Source organism: Spermophilus citellus (genome assembly GCF_964194105.1).
Source record: "Spermophilus citellus genome assembly, chromosome: 7".
Classification (NCBI taxonomy): domain Eukaryota; kingdom Metazoa; phylum Chordata; class Mammalia; order Rodentia; family Sciuridae; genus Spermophilus; species Spermophilus citellus.
In genome coordinates, this window is record NC_138188.1 from 46,283,005 (window position 1) to 46,303,561 (window position 20,557).

The 20,557-nt window shown below is 50.6% G+C and overlaps 1 protein-coding gene and 2 long non-coding RNA genes across 3 annotated transcripts in view; 2 read left to right on the forward strand and 1 right to left on the reverse strand.

Moving 5' to 3' along the window:
- The window catches only part of LOC308652843, a 1,084,519-nt gene that overhangs the window by 197,170 nt on the left and 866,792 nt on the right, over positions 1 to 20,557 (forward strand). The window lies entirely within an intron of this gene.
- The window catches only part of SCHIP1 (schwannomin interacting protein 1), a 98,946-nt gene that overhangs the window by 40,933 nt on the left and 37,456 nt on the right, over positions 1 to 20,557 (reverse strand). The gene's annotated exons all lie outside the window — the stretch shown is intronic.
- On the forward strand, positions 42 to 2,782 carry LOC308652834. Its single transcript, XR_014022907.1, has 3 exons — positions 42 to 174; positions 433 to 542; positions 2,210 to 2,782. It is a non-coding gene; the product is annotated as an uncharacterized lncRNA (long non-coding RNA).

Consider the following 20,557-nt stretch of genomic DNA (forward strand, 5'->3'; position numbering starts at 1 on the left):
CAATGGCACCGCGGCAGGGAGGGCCGCCAGGCCGCGCGACCCGCGGGTGCCGGCGAAGGCGGTGACCGAGTGGGCAGGCCCGGCCGCGCCGAAGGCCTGGCCGCGGGAGGGGCGGCGGCCGATGGTACGCGGGGAGCCGGGGCCTGCGCGCCCTCCCGCTGCCGCCCCTCCAAGGTAGGAGAGCTGGAACTTTCAACAGGCTAAAGGACCCGAGAGCGGCGCTTTCAGTGTTGGGTTTTGAATTATTCGTCAACTTTGCAACTAAAGGGAGGGCCTTCGCTCTTCAAAACACTGTATTTTGTGACGTTTTGGAGTCTCCATTTATTTTCGACTTTCTGCTTTTAAGGCAAATAGACATAAGATGGAATAATTCCCCCCTTTTTAGGGAAAGAGCTTATTAAAATATTAGTATAATTTATTCATTTCATGCAGGTGTTTGCTGCTAAAAGGCTTTGTACATATGTATCTCCCAGTCTGTGACTCTAACCTGGACACTCCAGATGCAGCAGTAGGGCCCTAGAAGCCCACCACCCCACCAGTAGGTCAGCTCCGGACTTGCAGACCATAATAAAGGAACATCAGTGGACCACCTGTGTCTGAGAAAACCCCCGGGGGGCAATTTCTGAGCGACTTCAAGGGCCCTCCTGGGCCTTTAGGAAATGCAAATTCTTCACCACAACTTAATGACAGAAAATTAAGGGAGAAAAATTTCCTCATCCACATTCCTTAGTCGCCACAGGTGACTCTTAATTTCCCTGAGCACATAAGTGACATTCAATAAAAAGGTGACTGAATTTTAAGTCACCAAATTAAACAAATCAGAAGGGCTATTATTTTAAGCCACTTTAATATCCTTCCATCTCCTCAAAAGCTCTTCCTTGCAACTAGTAACCAGTCTCCATTGTGCTACTGATAGGGAAAACAGCCCCAGTTTGCCTGAGTCTCAAAGCCCACGTTTGAAGTTCCCACAGGAGCACTCTTCTGAGGAATCCTGAGTTTGTTAGGGAGGTTTAGTAGTGGTTCTAAAATTTTCTAACAACAGTTGTTTCTTGGAAAGAGGAAAAACTCTATTTTTATAAGTACTTTTAACTTTTGTAATTTGAGGCTCAAACAAGAGAAAAGTTCAACCCATTAATTCCACTCCACTATTGTGCATGCTGCCTACTCCTGTGGGCTTTCCTGGAGGTGGTGGGAGAGGTGGCTGCAACACCAGGGCCTAGGGGAAGGACAGGCCTGCGGAAGCCCCCAGCCTCCTCCCTGGGGCCCAGATAGAGGCAGGCCACATACAAGGCACCGAACCACAGTGACAGCTTGGTGCATGAAGCAGAAGCCAGGGCAGGCGCTGAGCCTTGGGCAGTGAGGGGTGCAGAAAGAGGACAGAAGCATCCCAGAGGAAGGAGACAACACACCCTACCCCAAGCGCCATCCTGCCACTGGCATCCACACGGCTGAGATAGACTCCCCTGTGCAGATCTTGGCCACTCAAGCAACATCCGCAAAGGTGCTGGGTCCTGGGTACAGCAAGGGAGGTGGCCCAAGGGAAGGAGCCTGGAGCATAACAGGTGGGCTGGGTCAGCAGGCTCCTCCTGGGGACAGCGCTGCCTTCAAAGGTGCCAGTGTTTCACATGCCAACTTCTCCAAATCCGGGAACCTCTGGGCTCAGCAGCATGCTCCCAAGTGATGGCCCCTTGCTGGTCTCTGCTCTCTTCTGGAAACACCAAGGGGCTAGATATATTACATAAGCTCCTGCAGACATTTATCATGTGTGGTTAAAAAAGTCCACACACGATCTTGATCTTCACAGTTGTTGCTCCATAAATAGGGTCGGTGACTCAGAGTGGCTCTGGGGAGGGTGGATTTCTGACAACTGCATCCAAATCCTGTCAAAAAACCTCCCGAGAGATACAAACAAGTCGGAAAAAGGAATAGATGAAGCAGGCTTCTCTTTACAGTCATTCGTTGGAAAGGACTTTCTGTTATAATTTGGATTATGATTTGGCAGTGGAAAAAAAAAAAACTTTAAACAAACCCCAGCTGTCACAAGAACATATAAGCTAGAACAATTTGCCAAACTATATTAATATTTGTTGTTTTTGACTAAAACACATTGACAAACTTTTAATTTTAAACACAGTCTGCGTAGCCCTGAGATCCTTTCCTGGTGGCCCCTACACTTCCCTTCCCATTCAAGTGCTCTTTTCCTATTTAGATGGAACCTTGAGAGGTCACTGAACCAACACTGTTCCTCTCCAGATGTGCAAACCGAGGCCTGAGAGAGCTGGGACATGCCTGCCACCAACAGAACAGCATCCAAGTATGGAAAGCAAGCAGCAGACACGATTTTCTGGATGGGTGCCCAGCGAGTGTGCTCCACATCCATCAGCTCTGCCATGGCCTGCCACAGCAGGGCACAGCAAGTAGGGCCAGTGGGGCCAGAGCAAGTGGAGCCTCATGAAGGGTGGGACCTCATGAGGGGGCCCCTGCCTGTCCTGCCACCAGGGGAGGACACAGCAAGCAGGGAAGTAGCCCTCCCAGTCTGCACAAAGACAAATGCTGAATGGGGGCTCTCTGGACTTGAGAAATAACCCGTTTCCACGGAGCCAAGCAGGCTGGCTTTCAAATCAACCTACCACACAGTCAGAGCAAGGCCACAGCGAGGTTTTACCTGGATCCAGATTAGAGTCATGTTTTACAGGAAGAAAGATGAGAGTATTTCAGCTGAAATGTTGTTCCTGTTTCTACCATAATACAAACGACTGTGTCTTTAAACCTCCATTTTTTTTTCAATTAGGTAATTAGTAGCAACATAATGAAGGGGTGTTTTTTTTAACATTAAATATAGGGTAAAAAGATCATATTATCAGCGGCCCTTCCAAGCTTAGTTTCAGAAGTGAATGACTGGGGTCAGGAGCTGACCTGGAAGGGGTATGGGAAACTTCCTGACCCAGGCCATGTGAGCTGATTAGGTGTTTGGCTTACTCAGGTGTATAAACCTGTCAAAACTCACTGCATACAATATTTTAAATTTGTGGATTTCATTATATATAACATTTACCTTTAAGGGGTAGAAAAAGCCAGTTACCAAAATTTGAACTCCATCCACCTAACGTTGTGCAGGCTGAAGTCTTCAGGGGACATTTGTATGTTTAAGCTCACCCTAAGTTCATCAGATAAATTGGTGGGGAGCAGAGTGACAGGCCGAGGAGAGCCGTGGCAGAGCAGACCCTAAAGCCTCGCCTGCAGTCCAGGTGGCACGTGACTGGCACTTGTGAAGAAATTTGCACTTCCGCACATTCACAAAGAGATGCTGGGAAACACGATGTTCCTGACCCAGAGCACAAGTCAGCGTCACCATCCAAATACCCATAAGCTGCTTGTCAGAAGCACAGAGAGCAAGGGATGGTTTATGTGGCTCTACGCTGTGCTACTTCACAGAGCAGCACGAGAAAAGAAGTAGTGAGGTATCAGGGAACACAATGTCCTCCGACTGGCCCCCAAAGAAGAGTGAGCTGCTGCTGCGGCCAGGCACACCCAGTGTGGTCTGACAGGGGCTCTGGCAGGGCTTTCTGTACAACACTTCCCTGTGTCCCCTGGATTCTTGAGACCCCCTGGTGGGAACAAGGTCTAGATGCTCCTGCAAGCTGCCCCTGCCTCCCAGGATTGGTGAGGCTCGGTGGCTGCTGAAGGAGCCTCATGGCTCCCAGGGTCCTACGCTTGCTCAGGAGAGCCCAGGAAGAGCATGGGGCCAACACGACATGGTGTTCTGCTGCCGCTGGCTTTCCTGGTGCCTCTCAATGGATCCAGAGCACAGATCGGTTTCCTCATTGCTGACCCCCACACCTGACCTGGTGCCTGCGCATACTGCAGGTCCCCAACAACAGAATGAATGAGGCCACCACTGGGGGCCACCTGGCTTCTCTGGCCATGGTTTCCTCTCCTGCTGACCACAGGGTTGCTGCTGGCTCTGGAATGACAGCAGGATGAAGTGGAGGTGACCTCTGAGGCAGCTTGTGGGTTCCCAGCAAGGGACAGGAGGGTTTCTCTCTGTCCTAATTACAGGCAACGGCCACCATCCAGAGAGTGCAGAGGCCTGCAGGAGCGAGGAGACCATGGGGATGGGAAGGAAAAGACAGGGACACACTCTAAGACACGAAGGGAAGAGCTGTGGCCCCGCTGGTCAGCATCAGGGTGGACAGGACAACACTGCGAAGCCTCGAGACCATTGATGGATGGAACTAGTGCCCTGGAAAGAAACAAGGATGTTAGGAGAGTGAGTTGGGCGGACGGAACTGAGGGTCTTCTGCACAAGGAGGACAGCCAAACCTGTAGAAGTGGACTGGTTGAGGGAGGCACTGGAGAGACTCAAGGCTATCGCTTGGGGCATGACCCCCTCTTGCCTCCCCCGGCAAAGGCCCTCACTGCAGTCGCCACCTGGAACTAAGGTTGCTAAGCTGCAGGCATTGAGATGAGAAGAGAACCCCAGGTCCCAGGGGCCCACAGGATGACTACCAGGGTCTGCAAGGGGAGGAATTTGGGTAGATGGGGGCACAAGAAACTAGTCCAACACTGTTGGCTTTAAAGACAGAGGGAAAGGCTGCAGCCCAGGAAGTGGGTTGCCCATAGAAGGTGGAAAAGGCCAGGAAAGGGGTCTCTGTACAGCCCTCAAAGGAATGCAGCGCAGGGAGACACATTTCCAACTCCTGGCTTTCAGGGCTGCAATGCCATAAACTCGTGCTGAGTTTGACGTGGGATGATCTGTTGCTCCACAAATAGAAACTTAACACGTGGGTGAAGGCAAGAGGGCAAGAGGTGCAGAGGAAGCTGGAACTGGCACCATGGAGGCCTGGAGGGAGGGGCCTGGAGGGAGGGGCCTGCAGAATGCATGCTGCCAGGCTGTGGCCAGCATAGGAGGAAAATTATGGAGCCAGAAGCTGACTGTGTAGGGGTGCAAAGACCCCAGCTCCAACTTCAGAAGTGCATGTTGGGGAGGAAGCTCGGGGTGTGTGCTCAGAAGGTGAGCATCGGAGCTGGGAGCACTTGTATTAAAGTTCACTGAGCCAGAAGTCCAGGGTGCAGTCTGAACATGGCAGAAGCAGAGAGGCTGCTGCTGGGCTGGTGTCCCTGGGGAGAACCAAAGGTGAGGTGAGCAGCAGGAACAGAAGGAGAAGGTGAGGATGGAGGGCAGAAAATGACCACAAGGGCCGGTGCTAGAAGAGGTGGATCAGGAATGCCAGGAGTGTTCATGCTGCCTTGGAGCTGAAGATGCGTGAGCCACAGAGAAATGTTGAGTAGGAAGAAAGTCTTGGTGCAGATGGGGGCACAGGGCATGCACCATTGACAGCCTGGGTCCTTGTAGGAGCTGCTGGAAGTCAGAGCCCCCAGGCAGGGAGATAGATAGGGCGACCAGATAGGCCAGGCTGGTGTGGGGGAAGCTTTTCCATGAGATTCCTAAAATGTGCCAGGTGTGGGTCATGAGGAGGCAATGGCTCACCCAACATAGCAGGAGAGCGTGAGATATGCTAGATTTAGAAAATTGAACAAGCGGAAGACAAGGCCAGAATCGTGGGCAGCTCCACTTGGGTAAGTTAGTACCCTGGTGTCAGGCAGATGTCCACGTGCGTGCTGAGCAGAGGAAAGAATGCAAACATGAAGAAGCACGTGTGTGGGCCACCCTTGGGTGCCTCTGTGCTGGCCCCGGTCTTCTGCCAAATGCAAACCCAATCCCAGCTCTGCTAGGCGAAGTGGTGGGCTTGCTGTCTGACAGAGCTGGCTGGGTGCCCCACAGGGAAGATCCAGGTAGAGGGTGCATCTGGACTAGGTAGTCCTCCATCCAGCCTCCCCCACCGCATCCTAAGTGCTTCAGCCCATCCCATCTCACCCTGGCACCTTGCTGTGTGTTTTCAGCAGATTTGATGAATCGTGCCATCTGACTTCAGGGATAGAGTGTGGGGCAGAGGGTGGCAGGTGCTACTGCCTCACAGACCTGGAGAGGAAGCCCCAGAGGAGGATGGTACTAAACCCAGGATGGGAAGCCAGGGAAAGGTTAGAACAAGACAGGTTAGACTTCCTATCCTTGTATTTATAAACCAGAAACCTACTTGTGAATCTTATATAAACTATGTAAAATAATTTACTCAGAAGTTTGACTACTCTGGCCTTCATTACACTTATGTTTTATTACCTCAGGTTACATTAAAAAGTTTCCTGAGAAAATTACTAGTATGATTGTCACTTATTTTCTTTTTTGAAGTATTATAATCTGCTTTTAAACTGTAACCTATACACAAAAATACTCAAGTCTCTCTACACTCAAGATGAGGGGAGAGTGCCTGTACTCCCAACTGTGCCTGTCCCAGGAAGACGCCCTCCCCAGAGCACTGCCCTTCACTTCACTGCTGACCCCCGGGTTGGACAAGAGGCTGTGCCAGTGGAGTGCCATCCAGAGTGCCACCTACTCTCATAGGCAGCTCAGATCCCCTTTCCCAACTGCACATGCACAGGAGGCCTGCAGCTTTCAGGAAGGCCAGAACAGGGCTGCACCCCAGTCCAGGAAATGATAGCTTCAATATCGTAAGGCTTGAAAAGCCACCTGGCAGGATGAATTAAATATGCAACTGACCAAAAAGGAGGTGGAGAGAAATAATTCACATGGACCAATACAGGACAAAGTCACTCCATGATGGGAAATGTCACATTCTTCTCACACAGCCTCACAGGTCAGTTTTTCTCCCGACGACGATCTCTGAATTACATTTGTATTGAGAACTATATTTCCAATTTTATTTTCTGGGGGTTGAGGATGAGGTGTTTAGCAGCTCAGTAAAATGGGTGCAAATTAGTCTAAAAACTCCTGCAAAGCTGGGTTGCTACAGACGGTTTGCAACCTGCTGCATTAGGAAGAGCTCCAGCCGTGGCATTGCGGTACCTGCAGAGCAGAGAGGCTGCCCAGGTACATGCTCATCACACCTGGTCCTCCACCTCCCCCATGCTGCTTCCTTCCCCGTGTGCACTAACATTCATGTGATGCAAGAAATTAGCAATTGAGGCACAGGCAATCTGGGTGATGTCTACCTGGTCTCATCCCCAGTTTAGGTCACATTTAAGGACCATTCCTTCTAGTCTCCACTTCCCAGCCTGGAAAGTCAGAGAAAGCAGTGATGAAAAAGTATAAATTTGCCAGAACTAACTCAAGATTTTCCCAACAGAGTTAAGGTTTTCCAAGAAGGGCCAAGCCCAAAGTATGTGTGGCGGGGGAGTGAGAAGGGGCAGGTCTCCCTGCGGGTCACCTGGAATACCTGGTCTACTGGAATGAGTGCATCCAGCTAACCTGATTCTCCCTCCAGTCCTGGAGGGAGGGTGGCAGGTCAGAGCCAGGTGTCCCTTGTGGGGAAAGGGACAGACCCTGCTGTCGAGGAAGGCGACCTCTAGTGGACAACTGTGTTCCCTACTAGGTCCAGGGAGCAGGATAACAAAGAGAACAATGTTAACAATGAGACCCACCATCTGACATTTCAGTGACCTTTTAAATAACAATTGTGACTTAAATACATAAGTCAGTGGCTTTAGTAATGGCATAGCTTGCACTAATGCTAGTAAGTCCACAGTTGCAGTCCAGGCCCTCTTTGATGGTTCTGGAGTCAGAACCTGGACGAGTAATCAAGGAGCTGGTCTGGGCTTGGCTGTGCATCTCAGCGGGGATGTTCCCCGGAGCTCCTTCTTACTGATGGACTTCTAGTCCTAAGCTATACAAGGGCAGGTGTGTGTGTGGTAGAGGGTTTAAAGCCAGGGGCACTTTCCCACTGAGTGCATCCATCCTAAGCCCTTTTTATACTGTGAGACAGTCTTGCTAAGCTGCCCAGGCCGGCCTTGAACTCATGATCCTCCTGCCTCAGCCTCCTGAGTAGCTTGAATTCCAGGGGTGCACCATGGCACCAGGCTAAAATGGGTTGATTTACAAAGACCTCCACCCTTTTTAGGCTGTTAGATGGTATGTCAGTCAGTCACCTTTTCATCTCTGTGACCAAACACCTGACAAGGACAACAAGGACAAAGTAGGAAAAGTTTATTTGGTGCTCATAATTTCCAGAGGGTCAGGCCATGGCCAGTGCTCAGGAAAGGCAGAGGAGGAAAGCTGCTCAGCTCATGAGCCAGGAAGTAGAGAGAGGACAGAGCTAGGGACAGATGTAGTTCAAGGCTGTTCCCCAGTGATGGCTTCCTCCAGCAGCCCCACCTGTCTGCAGTAACCACCCTGCAGCCCATGCACAGAATCAGTCCATCGGGTGGCTTAATCCACTGATAAGGTCACGCTCCCATAATCTAATCACTTCACCTCTGAACATTCTGTATTGTGAGCTTTTCGGGGACACCTCATATCCAAACTGCAAGAGATGTCTTTCCTTTTAAGTGAGTTTTCCAAATAAGCAACACAAAATTAATATCAAAGATATAGTATGTGAGCACTGGGTGAGTCAGCAACGCAAGACCAGACTTCAATCCCAGGTCTTCTGGGCAGCGGCCTAAGGAAGGCGGAGGTGGGGCTGTGTCTTTTTGCACTGATCATGAAAACATTTCAAATGCTGAACACACTGGATCACTAGCTTGTGAAAATATAGTTTATCATGAAAGTCTAGTTTCAAAAAGCTTTATTTCTGATGGAAAGAGGGAAAGGAATTGGGGAGCATATCTTTCCTGTTCATCAACTGATGACATTTTTTCCTGGTGCGTCACTGGGATGCAGCACAGAAATCGGTGGAACTAGAGTAACTCATGGTTGAACTGTGACATAACCTCTAAGGAGCTGTCAAAACTCACTGACGTTCCCCAGATCTTCTTTCTTATACGGGAGCAGTGTTGAAAGCCTCTCGGTGACCCTGGGGTCAGCTCCTAAGAGCTGGGTTCCTTCGGCTCTAAAAGGACAAGAGGTGGCAACAGCACTATTTCACAATCTTTCTATCCCCAGCTCCTTGAGGACAGGTACAGATTATTTTAGTGGCTGAAATAACAAGTGCTAGTCTAAAAAAAGTTTTCTCAAGTATAATAAAAGTGCCAGAAAAAGTTAATGATCCCATGAACTTGCTTTACCTAAAAGCTATAGAACTAGGAAAGTTTCTCCGCTTCTAGAAGCAAATTCTATCAGAGTCTGAGCCATTGGTCAGGGCGTGACCTGCTCCAGGGTGACGGGTTGGACTCAGGAGGGAGGCTGGCACTGCCTGGGCTGCCCATGACCCTGCCTCCTAGAACCCTCTAGCTCAAGCCAGCCTTTGTGAAGAGCAAAGCCAGCCTTCACCCACAGCATATTCCTTGTTGAGAGCAATCAGGCTTTTTCAAGTTTGCTAGGGGCTTCCACCAGAGAAGTCGGGGGTCTTCAGGGTCCACGAGAAACCTGCCCTGCCCCACTGTCTCCTCCGTCACTCCAGATGATGTCCAAGGACCAAGAGTTGGTTTGTTTTCTCTCTTGACATTCAATCAAAAGAAAATCCCCCAAATGAGCAGGATTCCTTACTGCAGAACACCCATGTCTCCTCTGGCTGTCCCTGGCTCTGCCCCAAGTAGTGTGAGGAGAGTCCTGCACAGACAGCGGAGGCTACTGTGCTTGTTCCAAGGCTTCTAAAGTCAAATTCACTGTCCAAAGGACCTTGTGATTCCCTTATCAGGGCTGTCACTACCAGGGGAAGCAGAAGGCAGTATAAATTTGTAGCATACCATTTGGAAGTTAACTGAAGCCACTAGCTCCCCTGGCTGTCCTGATGGGATGATGCTGGTGGCCTCATGTTTCTTGACAACAACCCCAAAGGGTCATAAGCATTAAGGGCTCACAGCCTCACCCTTTGTGAACTGAAGATACTTCTGAAAACACAGTCAGGTGGCAGCACATCTTGGTTCAAACCTCCGGGTTGTTTCCGATTCCACTGCGGTTGAAACCCCAAGTCCCTGGTGGACCTACTGCTCTACCCCCACATGCCCTCAGCCCCTCTCAGAACCTCACTTCCTGTTGTGGTTTGGGTCTCAGATGTCCCAAGGGCCATGTGTTAAAGACTTGGTCCCCAGCCTGAGGAAGCTGGGAAGTGGGGCAGCCTCTAGGAGGTGGGGACACTGGGACTGCAGCCCCTCCCCCTCTCTGCTTCCCAGGCTCCAGGAGGTGAGCAGCCTCCTCTGCCACATGCTCCCACCATGAGGAATTGTCAAAGCCAAATGACCAGAGACTTCTGAAGCCATGAGCCGGAATAACCCTTTCTACCTAGTAGGCTGATTTTCGCAGGAATTCTGTTAAGGAAAGTTGTGACATCACTAAGCTTGGGATGCAGGTGTCCTAGGAGTTTCCCCGGCCACCCAAGTCTGCTGCTGCTCAGGCCTTGATATAACTTGTCCCTCAGCTGGACGCAGTCCCCTTTGTTGGAGTCACTTTAACAGCCAGAGGCCTTTCCTCGGTCTCCATGCTCAGAAAGCTCTGCTACCTTCCCTTAGCACACGGTGCTTCCTCTTCAGTCCTCTGCACAAGTGTGACTGCTCACTAGCTTCCGGGATGTAGGACGTTGGTGTCCTCCCTAGACAGGATGCTCCTGGGGTCCAATGGATTGTGTCTACCATGGTACACGTGGCCTCTTGCATGTGGTGGGTGTCTGAGCAAATGCATAAAGGAAGAAATGAACAAAATTCTCAGATGTTCTCTCACCTCAGAGCCTCGGGTCCTGTGATCAGCCGTGACTAATGTGACTGACACTGTGGCCAAGATGGCCAAGTGGCACCTGCTCACCTCAGGAATGGCAGAGCCCACCTGGGAGCCCAGGGCCTCTGAGGCTCCTCCCTCTTCGCTGTGAGCTGGCTGTGGCAGGCTCAGAGGGGTGGTGGCTGGACAGAGGATGTGCAGCCCCATTGACGGCTTCAAGCCTCCCCCTTCTAAGCTGCAGGAACCAGAGGACCACCCCAGTTCAACTCCAAATTAGCAAGAAGGAAAAAAAATATAGCATATTGTTTTGCTTCTCTCTTCTCAATTTGCCATTTATGAGATGAAGTTTTAGTTCCAGGAGGTAGCTTGGCAAAATTAGCAAATGATTCGATGTTGCCAACTTGTGAATTCTAAAAAAAAAAAAAAAAAAAGCCGAAGTGTAAAAAGTCAGAATTCTTAAAGAATGATGAAGTTTCCCAACTATTCTTCTAATCAAAAGAATAGGATGCCAAATGACCAGCAGGAAGACAGCTGGGCTTGTAAGAGACGGGTATCTTTAAATTGGCCTGCCTACTACAATGTAGACTGGAGTAAAAGGAATTTAAAAAAAAGGAATGAAAAAGAGATGTTTCCTTTCTTAGACAGAGGACAGCAAGCAAATCAAAGTGATCAGTAAAACCAAGAAATAACCTACAATTTAGTTTTGGCTTTCCATGAAGTTCTGCAGCATCTAAAGAGGGCTCAATGCGGCTGAGTCTCCCCTTCAAAGGCATAGTCCAGTGTAGCCACAGCCCTGATGGCCCCCACTGACAACTCCTGCAGGTAGTGCACCTGCCCTGTTACCTGCCCAGGTGACAGGTGACTTCTGGCTCTGGCCCTGTGTGTAGTAACAGTAGGCCTGGCAGGGTTAACCAGAAGGCCCAGTGCTCTCCTTCAACAGTGGCCACCAAGGGCTGGACAGTGATCCTACAAGGGCCCTGAGCTCTGCCCAGGGTGAGTGGAGTGCCCAGGTGCCATCTGTCCACATCAAGAATGATCCTCCTGGTATTCTCTGCCTGCCCTGCCCATATCACCGCCCACTTCACTCCAAGGAGCTGGATGTACACACTGGGGGAAGTAGCTATCCCCTACAAAAGGGGGTAAGGAACAGCCTCAGGAAGAGGCCACCTCTGCCCAGCATGGATGCTAATCCACCACCCTTCGCCTGAGGCTGGGAGAGCTTTCACATCTCGATTTACTAGTCAGGAAAGATGATCACAAGTGAGGCACCCTCCCAAAAGTGACATGGGCTCTTCATATGCGAAAATGTGACTGACAACCAGGAGTCCTGAAGTTTTAGGTGCACTCAATTATCCTCTTGTTTATAAACAACATGGTTGTCGTGTTTTCCATTATTTTCAAAATACCTTTCGCCTCTGAATGTTAATGCATGGATGGGACAATGAGCCACCTGATGGCCCCATGGTCATGTTTATGGGTTATTTGTTTTTAAGGGTTGGAATGGGCACAGGGCTAGCTACCTATGCAAAAGGAGGTTCCTTATTAGAAAATTATTAAGAATTTCAGGATGAAGGCTGGGCGTAGCTCAGGGATAGAGTACAAGCTTAGCATGCGCAAGGCCCTGGGTCTGATCCCCAGCCCTAAACAAACCAAACCAAGACAAACAAGAATTTCAGGCAGAAACAGCAGCACAGGAAACACAGCAGGTCCCCCAAGCCTGTAGAGGTCACCTTCCTGAAGCCATGTCTGCTGATTTGGGCCTGTAAATCCCTCCTTCTTCCTTTCTGCCCATTTTCCCTGCTCCCAGGGTTAAATTGCAACTTGATATTACCAACAACTTCCGTCCTCTGCACTGTCACTCAGAGCCTCTTGTGCTCCAGCAACTGGTCCTGTTGTTCCACCCACTCTCTTCATTAGCCACTGCTGACGATCCAACTGCACCAGGCTGCGTGCCACAGGCACAGTGGCTTTTGCACCCCACTGCCATTGCGCCCTGGCTCCTCTGCACCGCCGAGTGCCACCAACACCTCTGGAGCCATGTCACCTGTCCCAGCACTTCCTGCTTACGTAGTTAGACCCCATGGATAGATTCAGCTCTGTGCCACTCTGTCCCTGGAGGAAAACGTATAGTGGCACTGAGGAACCTTGTGATAAATCCATGACCATGAAACTTTGAGGGGGCTCTTGGCACACCTGATTCCCCATCCCCAGGCCACTCAGCGCCCCCATTTCCAGATAGCTACCAAAGCCCTCCAAGAGGCTGCAACTCCCTCTCTCCTTTGTTCTCCTGAGCACCTCCAATTAAGCTTTTGCCCCAGCGTGCAACTGAAGGAGATGCGCATTCCCAAGTCCCAAGATCAGCCCTGTAGGGCTGGCTCCCAAAGCCTCTGGCTCCTGCTGGCTCTCTTCCTGGCACAGCCTGTCCCTGCTGTCCTCCTCAGTCCTCCCTTTAGCTCACAAGAGCCGGCATCTAGCGTGTCAGCCGCTGGCTGCACACAGCTGTCTAAATTAAATAAAGCCCAGACTGTTCCTCTGCCCGGGCCACGTGAGTGCCCTACAGCCTCGTGGGCTAGGCCTTCTGCACTGGACAAAATTCATCCGCCATTGGAAAGTCCTCCTGGACAGCACTCCACCAGAATGCCCAGGCCAGTTGCTGGAGGCCTGTGGCCAACCTTCAGTGCATCCAGCACTGGCCCTCACCACCCCGCCACTGCCCTCTGCTCGGAACCATCGCCTCCCACCAGCAAAGGTTTCACCCACAGCCCCTGCTGCTGCCTCCCACCCTCCGCCTGGGTCTATTCTCTACAAGTAGCTGGAACAGTTCTGAAAGAGGGTCTGAGCCCACCACTTCTCAGGCCTGCTGGAACCCTGTGGTGGCCCCATCTCAGAGCAGAAGGGAAGTTCTGTGGAGGGCCAGCTGGGACCACTTCCATGTGACCGGCTCTTCCAGTGCTTGCCCAGTCCTCCTTGGAGGACACTCTCTGCCAGTCCTCGGTGGAGTGGAGCCCTCCCTCCCCAGGGCCCTGCCCTCTTTGCTCACTGCTATGACTTGCTCACATGCCCAAATGCTGCCCAGATGCTGCCCCACAGTGAGATCTCCCTGATCACTGACTCTGGTGAGGCAGAATCCCTCCCCCACGCCTCCCCTGACCCTCAAACTTGCTTCTGTAACATTAGCCACGTTTTAAATGCCACAGCAGTGTCTGTCTACTATTTAACTCAGAGTCACAGTAGTTCCAGAAGCATTTGCATGGCACTTCCCACGTACAGGTGACCCAGGCCCGCACTCTCCTCCTGTCGTCTGTGTCCTCAGTGTCCAGTGACTTTGCCCTGATAACTGCCCCCTACCACAGTGTAAACTTCTTTTTATTGCAGACAGAATGAAAGTTAAAGATTTTTTTTTAAATATTTTTTAGCTGCTGATGGACCTTTATTTTATTTATTAGTATATGGTGCTGAGACTCGAACCCAGTGCTTCCTGCATGCTAGGCAAGCATGCTATCACTGAGCCTCAACACCAGCCCTAAGATTTTTTTTTCAATAATATTTTTAGTTGTAGATGAACATGATGACTTTGTTTATTTGTTTTTTATGTGGTGCCAAGGATCGAACCCAGTGGGAGGCAAGCGCTCCACCACCGAGCCACAACCCCAGCCCCAAAGTTAAAGATTTTTGAACGTTCTCTATAGAAGAACTCTGGGGAGGAAATTGTAATGCTCCATATTTTTTCCTGGCATCTAAGGCCGTGAGGGTAGCCATGAACACACTGTGATTTCACACCTGGTTCTGCTCCTTCACAGGGGACAATCACCTTGAACTATACAACTGATCTCGGGGCTGCCCTCTGAGGCCCAGAGAAGTCTTCTGGCAGAGTGTCCATTTGGAGTTTGGTCAGAGCTGGGAATGGCCACCTACAAGGTTTCCAGGAAAGTGACCCTGCAAACCAGGACAGCACCGTTCAATCCCAACCAAGACCACGGGGTTGGGGCAACACTCCCAGCACCTGACTCTGGGTCATCACTGAGGTAGGAGCAGGGCACAGCCCCTCCTCAGTGTCACCCCACCTGTAGGGCAGTCTGGAGGTCCCCACAAGCCTGAAGTAGAAAGCAGGTTCAGATCCTAGACAGACCTTAGGGGCCCCTGTGAGGCTCTATAGAAGACCACCACTGATTATCACCAGGTAGCTCCAGGCCCTGAAAATCCCCTGGTGAAAGCCACTGTGCCAAAAGCCTTCTCTAGGGAGCAGCTGGGGTGGGTCTCCACGGAGCCACTGGTGGCCAGAACACAAGGGGACGATGAATAGAAAGAGCTGAGCTTTCCACCTAGTGGTGGTGATCAGCACTGTCCTCTGCTCTTTTGGTTTTTGTTTGTTTGTTTGTTTTCGCCTCGGACAGTGGATGGATATGGATTAGGGAGGGTGGAGGGTTTTAAAAATATGTTCATAAACTCTTTTTGGGGGGTAGAGGGGAGGGATACTGGGGATTGAACTCAGGGACACTCAACCTCTGAGCCCCATCCCCAGTTCTATTTTGCATTTGATTTAGAGACAGGATCTCACTGGGTTACTTAGTGCCTGGCCATTGCTGAGGCCGGCTTTGAACTTGTGATCCTCCTGCCTCAGCCTCCGGAGCTGCTGGAATTACAGGTGTGCACCACTGCACTCAGCCTGTCCATAAACTCTTTGACAATCTTCCCTGGATGGGTTGGAGCCTAATCCCTTCCCCTTGAGTAAGGGCTGGACCTGGTGACCTCACAGAGCAGAAACAAGAAGTGCTATGTCAGGTCACATGAAGGCCTAAGGAGAGGGCGATGGAGAAGAGCTGAGGCCCAGCCTCCAGCCTCATAGGAGCATCCTCTGGGGAGGGGGTTCTCCAGCCCCTAGCCCCCACATGACTACAGCCCTCATGGACATGCTGCCTGTAGCATCAAGAGAGGACTGGAGCCAGAACCACCTGCTTCGCAGCCTTGGAATTCCTGACCATCAGGAAACCGGAGCCAAGAGACTCTGTTGGGTGGAGCCGAAGCACACTACTCTAAAGCAATGAATAATTAAGACAGTGAACACTGCATAGTTAAGCTTCCGTCATCTGAAGATAAAGAAGCTGGCACACATAATTCTGTTCATGTACATAAATCAAGGGTTGTCAGAGGGGAAAAGGGCCTGTGGTGTGATGCAGATGGACAGGGCCTCCTATGGCCACAGCTGACCCCCTGTGCAACCCTCCACAGGCTACTTGGCTTCTCCATGCTTGGTTTGTGTGCAGTGTGGCAGGAGGTGTGTGAGCAGGAGGGCAGGCCCTTGGCAAGGCTCCTGGCACAATGACAGATGGCAGTGCTGAGCAGCAGCAGGAACTCCCTGCCCAGGTCACTCCAAGGCCCTGCTGAGACTAGTGGATGCTGGCCCTGGGAGCCTCAGCAGCGCTCTTCTGAGGTTGCAGGTCACCCTTCCTGGGAAGAAATGAACCTGAGGCACTTAGGAACCCTCTGAGAGGTGGGGGCAGAGGCTGAGGGCCAAGGGTCAGGAGGCCTATAAGCTCAGAGACTTCTGCACTATTCCAAGCGCTTTCAGGTTAGCTTTGAATCTCAGAGGTTGCTGTCCCCACTTTAAATGAGATTAGCTGTCATCTGCAGCTTTTTGTCCCTAAAACTCTTCCCTAGAACATCAGTATTAGGAATGGTGTTCTGATAGGGGCCGTGTAACTGGAGCATCAGAGACGATCAAAGCCCTCTTTGCTTGGTGACACCCAAGGATGGAGGTATCACAGGGCAGCTGCTCCTCAGGCCTCGCCTGGCCTGAGTGGGCACAGTACAGGGGGCATTGCAAACCCTCCTCTGCTGACCACCATCACAGGGCTGTCTAGCCCGGGGTCCACATCCAGCTTGGCTCAGCCATGGCTGCTGTGGGTCTGCCCCACCAGAGGACAAGTGAGGAATGTGAGTTTATTTCACATCTGGGCTCTTGGATGGTGGCAGGTGAAAAGAAAACCTGAAACAAGGAGGAAAGTAAGCAGAGTCCTGGAAATATTTCCCGAGGTCATTCAAAACAGGCTTAGAGCTGTGACAGCCTGAGTCTTCCCACGCTCAGAACTGTCACAAAGCAGAAAGGGATTTATAGGAGGTGGCCTGTCACACTCCAATCCTCCTCTACCACCATAACAAGCGCCAGTGAAATGCAGCATGGACCCAGCTGCCATCGGGGCATCTGGTTGGCAAACCTGATTAACCAGTAAAAGGAACTACGAGGGAAACACTCCCAGTGGTGGGTGTCAAAAATGCCAAGCACAGGGGCAGCCCTGGGTGAGCACCTGGAGCAGCCACACCAGTCTGGGGAAGCTCCTTAACCCACTTAGCACTGGCAGTGACCTTCTCTGGCTGGAACCAGGTTGCTTTGCACCTGAGGTTTTAGGTGAGCTGCAGTGGCTTTCTCTTGGGACCCCAGCAGCCAGTGTAGCCAGACTTTCTGGAGAAGGTGACGCTGAGCTGAGTTCAAGGATGAGTAGAAACGGGCAGGCAAAGGACAGGGCAGAGGGAGTGAAGCTGGGGACAGCGAGCATGGCATCCAGCAGGTGGCGCTTGGTAGAGCACAAGGAGGTGGCCAGGGATGAGGCCAGATGTCAGCAAGGCCGTGGGACAGAGGGCCCATGATGCCAAACTAAGGAAGTCACCAAGGGGTCTGAGAAGGGGACATACTTAGACAGGTGGGCGGATGACGGGAGGATAAAGGGTGTGGACCAGAAGGGAGACGGGGTGGGAGGAGATGAGAGCAGTGTCTACACTGGGAGGGAAGGAAGGATTTGGGGAATGAAGGGGCCGTGCCTGAAGGCTGCTGCGACCTGCAGGGACGGGGAGTGTGAGCATAGCCTCGGAGTTAGTTTTGACCATGGCACTGAAGCAATTTAAATAATTTGTTTTCCATCAAAAGCTTCAAAAGCTAAAAAACTATGTCAGTTAAATGTACCTGTGGTTGGAAACACAGGTGGAAATGCTGTGGGTGACGGGCAGCCCTGGTCCACCCTCTGCTTTGTTCTCAGCTGGCAACCGGGGACATTTTTTCACCCACTGTTCTGTCCTTACCTGGTGGCCACTCCATGTCTAGGACACCTCAGCCTCATCCAGCCTGATGCAGAGGGCGCAGGGGACATCTGTGCTTCTCACAAGTCTAAAAGTTTGAGTTTTTCTCAAAAAAGGCACAAGGCTCTACCAAGCGCCACCTGAGTAAATTACACAACCACAAGTGCATTGATATCAGTCATTGAGAACCTCGGCTTATCTCTGAGCTGTTCTTACTTTAAGGTCAGAGCAATGCAGACCACTGATCAGTGGTGATGACAGCCATTTAAAGTTCATTAAATGTCTATTATGCAATGGACCAGAGTTGCTCAGCACAGCTCCATCAGGATACAGTCCTGTCAGATGCTCCTGGGGTGTCAGGAGTAGGAGAGATCTTCTGGATGGGCTAAGGTAAGATGATTTGAATTGCATCCAGTAAAGAAATCCATTGGACTTATCGAGCCCAATGCTGTCTCGAACTTTCTGGCCACAGGGACCTCTTATCTCAGGACACTAGTCCCTAAAATTAGGATGACTTCAATGTTCAGAACAGCTTTCCCTCAAATGAAGCTCTAAAATCCTAAAGTTGGCAAGGGGGACCTAAATCATATCTCTCTTTGCAACTTCAGGGCCCCATTTGCAGGACCCCAGATACAGAGGGCCATAAACATTAAAGGCCAAGGCTGACATCCGGGACACACTCACTTTACCAAGGGCATATCACAGTCCTCACGGGTGTTCTCAATGGCAACACATGGGGCCCAGGGCCGGCTAAGGCTTGCTGGGGTGTCCACCAGGGCTGACCTCCCATCCTGACCTTCAAAGACCCCAGCATTGGCTCCTTTTTTCCATCCTCTACAGAACATTCTTCCCACTCACAGGAGGAATTGTGGCCTCCAGGCCTTTGTCCACAGGATTTCTGCTGTCTAGAACCCTTTAGGCCACTGGGGACAGCAAGCAGAAGCTCGGGCAGATTCAGAAGCAGGAAGTTAATAAACTCATAAAGTCCCAAGGGTGTATCTGAAAGTCCCTATCATAGTGACTTTAAAATTGGGGAACAAAGGAAGTGCAACACTTGCACACAGAAAACTATACAATGTCTCTGAAAGAAACTGTAAATCTGAAGACTATTATTAAGGGCACTTCTCCAAAGTGACCTATACATTCAATACAATTCCTATAAAAATTCCAACAGGCGTTTGGGCAGAAATTCAAACTGATTCTAAAATGTATATGAAAGTATAAAGGACCCAGAAAAAACAAAACTGTTTTGAAAAAGAACTAAGGCAGGAAAATTATACTTCCCAACCCCAAAATGTATCACTACAAAGCCACCTTCATGAGGATAGCATACGGCCAGAGGGAGTGTCGAGGTGTCAGTCAACGGGACAGAGCTGAGAGTCTAGAGACAGACTTTACTTTTACAGTCCACTAATTTTGGCAAAGGTACCAAGGTAGCCTGTAGGATCAGGACAGTCCTCTCAGTAGACAGGGCTGGAACAGCTGTGTACACACATGCAAATAGGGGTTTAGGAACCTCGCCACGTAAACATACTCTCAAAATGGGCCACGCACCCAATACAAAGGTTAGTGCCATAAAACTTGTAAGAAGAGCAAGCAGAAGATGCCTGCAACCTTGGATCAGACAAGAGGCATGATTCCTGAAAGAAAAAGCTGAGAAAATGGACTTCATCAAAATGTGCCTCAGAAAACAAGGATAAGAAAAAATAAGAAGCAGGATGTAACTCAGTGGCAAAGCGTTTGCCTTGCATTCGCAAAGCCCTGGGTTCGACCCCCAGTTCCAAAAAAAAAAAAAAAGATTAAAAAAAAGAAGCAGGTGGGGTCTGGAGGACGTGCCCAGGTGTGCAGCCTCTGGATGAGGGCATGCACCAGGACCCAAGTCCACTCAGAAATCAAGAGGAAGACGGACGGTCCAGAAAAGATGTTCAACATCCTTAGTTACAGGGAGGCGAATATTGAAACCACAGTGAAATGCCACCTCAGGCCCACTGGGACGGTGGGATCAGAAGGACAAATCACCACTGGCGAGGATACGGAAAAACAGGAGCCTCTGTCCTGCTGGCGGGGATGCAAGACTGTGCAGCCACTGCTGAGCAGTTTGGAGGTGTCAGGAAATGAGAGAGAAATCCCATCACAGGACCCTGTGATTCCTACCTGAAAGAAATGAAAATGTATGACAGCATCGTGTGCCAAGTCTGAGAGCGGGAGCAACCCACGTGCCCATCGACTGGGTGGTGAACCTGATGTGGTGGAGCCAGATGGGAAATATTACTCAGCCGTAGGCTGACACCCCTTACTGGCACGTGCACAGTATGCAGGAACGTCTAAAGTACTTGGGTAAGCAAAAGAAGCCCTGTGCAAGATGACATATGATAATCCCACTTCATGTCCAGAAAATGAATATCCAAAGAGACAGAGGGCAGACCAGTGGGAGACGACTGGCCACCAAAGGGCAGGAGGGCCATCTGGGGGAGATAGAAAGCCTCTAAATTTGGATTGTCATGTTTGCATAATCTTGTATATTTACTGAAAAATCACTGAGTTGCACCATTCAAACAGGTAAATTTTATGGTCTGTAACTCTATCTCGATAAACTTATTTAAAATATTACAGAGCTTCCTTTCCCCACATAATGAGTGGGTTGCAGTCAGTAGACTAACCTAGACTTTCCATCTTTGCCTCAGCCAACCTAGCACATGTCCCTGAACCCATGGTTACATCTCTACCTCCTTCCAGCCTGGAAGAGAAGAAATAGAGTGAGGAGACATTGGCCACTGCTCCCTGGCCAGGTACGTACCTGCTCTTAGTTTAATACCTGGT